At 39.1% G+C, this 2,545-nt stretch overlaps 1 non-coding gene across 1 annotated transcript; it reads left to right on the top strand.

Annotated features, from left to right (window-relative positions):
• Positions 1-1,520: 1,520 nt before the first annotated feature.
• LOC120262632 lies at positions 1,521-1,627 on the top strand. Its single transcript, XR_005536894.1, has one exon. It is a non-coding gene; the product is annotated as a small nucleolar RNA R71 (small nucleolar RNA).
• Positions 1,628-2,545: the final 918 nt, after the last annotated feature.

The following is a 2,545-nucleotide window of genomic DNA, read 5'->3' as shown; positions in this document are numbered from 1 at the left end:
CAATTAAGCCCAGCACTAAGGATTACTTCAATGCTTTACTCTGTGGCTTGCGCAACTAAACTCCAACGGAGTTTGTCTCTTAGCACTTCACTCTATCATGACCGCAAAGAACTCTGGGAATGTGAAAGTAGGATAAATCACATTGGAAGGGAAAGGGAATGTTTCACTATCTCTCGACTCACCGACCCTCTCCAACCCTACTTTGTCTAAATCTCATGGTGTATCACTCATCAACAAGGATTACCAAGATAGATTCTCAACCCTAGTGTTATTCTAAGGGAAAATCAATACAACAAGCATTCAAGGTTGGAACTCAATTAAAAACATCAATTAAAGAAATATAATAAAAGGTCAATGAAACAAAGTCATCTTAGGGTTTACAAGTCCAAGCATCCACTAGAGATTTAGCTCTCCATAGAGCAATATACAATCAACAATGAAATCGAATGTAAAAGCATGCAATCCATAAGTAAAACCCACTTGTAGTCCGTATCGATGGTCTTGTGGAGTCATCTTGTCTTCTCCAAGGGTTCTCACATCAAGCCTAGAGCACACCTCGCCAAATCGATGATGATGAAAACTCACCCAATAACTATCTTATGAAGGAACGCGATATCGAAGGCCATAGAACCACTCCAAAGACCTAGCCAAAGCCTCTCCAAACCCTTGCCGCAAGCGCCTCCAAAGATAGGGAAAAGATGGGAAAAGGATCCTTCAAAGCGTCTCAAATCGCAGTATTTATAGGGGATTGGAATAGGGCATCTACATGGGCGTGTGGAATTTCCACACAGCCATCTGGATTTCTAGAAATCAAATTTTTGTGAGCTGTGAACAGTAACTGCTACCATGGTTTTGCTTTAGTTTGCTACAGTAAACTGCTATAGTGTATTCACAAAAATGCTCCCGATTCTATTCTCTTCATCGACGCCACATGAATGGGCGTACCCACATGTCTTTGATGAAGATCTTACTAGTATTGCACAAGTAAACTACTACATTAAATTGCTACAGTGCTTCATGTCTTCAATAAAACCACATTGACAAAGATTTTGCTAGTATTGCACAAGTCAGAACACATGAGTGTGACTATGTTTGTGCCCCTCCAATTTGTGTATTCGCTTGAGTATAATGAAGGTTGGCACACACCCACATGTCTTTGAGCACAACTTGTGTCTTCACGTTTGTTCAATCCAAAACTTCATCAACAAATGCATCCACGATCTACTTTTGGTACCTTTCTTCTAAAATTGTCTCCACAACCCTAAATGCACAAAAGAACACAAATACACATGCATAAGTGATAAAATATGATAAAAATAATGCTCAATGTAAGAAAAGAATACTTTGTATTACTTATACACAAGCACTTATTATATTTTTATGGGATATTCTTGCATGAAAACTTTTAGTTTTTCTTTATATTTTTTAACTCTTTATAAACTCAAGAGGCAGAATCTAGAAGCTGTCTTGTACTTGGATTCAACCCGCTATAAAAAATCTGAATGATCATCCATTCAGGAAATCCGTGTTGCGGACACTTCCGCAAGAGGTCCTTGAAACACTCCCATATCTCAAACAATAATTCGAGCTCCATCTGTATGAATGAGGATATCTCATTACGAAGCCTCGCTGACTTTCCAGGGGGAAAGTATCTTGCAAGAAAGGCTTCAACAATTTCATTCCAAGTCGTGATGGAAGCCTTTGGAAATGAATGAAGCCACTGCTTGGCTTTTCCTTTGACAGAGAATGGGAAAGCCCTCAATCTGATAGCATCATCCGATACTCTATTAATCTTCAACATGTCACAAACTTCCAAGAAGTTCTCAATATGATTGTTTGGGTCCTCATCGGCCAAACCATTGAACTGCGCTAACTATTGAATCATCTGTATGAATGTCGGTTTCAGCTCAAAGTTCAGAGTTGTGATCGGTGAGGCGCACAATACTCGAATGTGTGCCCAAAACTGAAGGTCTGGCATAGTTGGAAAGTGTTCTCTATTGTTCATTATGTTCTGCCATATTATCCAACCCTTGACCTTCTACTTTAGCTCGGATTGACGGTTATTGTATAGGTTCTTATCCCCTTCATCTAAGTGTACGCTCAAGCTCAGGATCTCCTTCAACAATTTGTAAAGGGTTCCCTTTGATCATAACCTAGAGCTATAACCAAAAAGAAAGAAAAATCAGAACGATGATAGAATAAGAAAATGTGAAATAGAATGAATGATAAATAGCTAAAATAGCAAAGTGCAAAGTATCTCTAAACGCCTACTCCCCGGCAACAGCGCCAAAAACTTGACAGTGCCCCTTGCGTGTGACCCGCAAGTGCACGGGTTTGTCGAAGTAATAAAACCCAGGTGAATGGGTATCGTATCCATAGAAAGTAGGGAATAAAAATACCAAGATTGCTATTTAACTAAGCGAAGACGGAAGAATAGTGATGTGATAGAATTTATGCAAACAAAATAAAGAAAGTAAGAAAAGAAAGAGAGGTGCAACTAAAATGAGAGGTAAGGCAATCTATAATAGTGGGGTACTCGGATATT

Source organism: Dioscorea cayenensis, chromosome 5 (genome assembly GCF_009730915.1).
Source record: "Dioscorea cayenensis subsp. rotundata cultivar TDr96_F1 chromosome 5, TDr96_F1_v2_PseudoChromosome.rev07_lg8_w22 25.fasta, whole genome shotgun sequence".
Classification (NCBI taxonomy): Eukaryota; Viridiplantae; Streptophyta; class Magnoliopsida; order Dioscoreales; family Dioscoreaceae; genus Dioscorea; species Dioscorea cayenensis.
The sequence above is the reverse complement of the archived record's forward strand: the minus strand, read 5'-3'. Positions and strand labels throughout refer to the sequence as shown.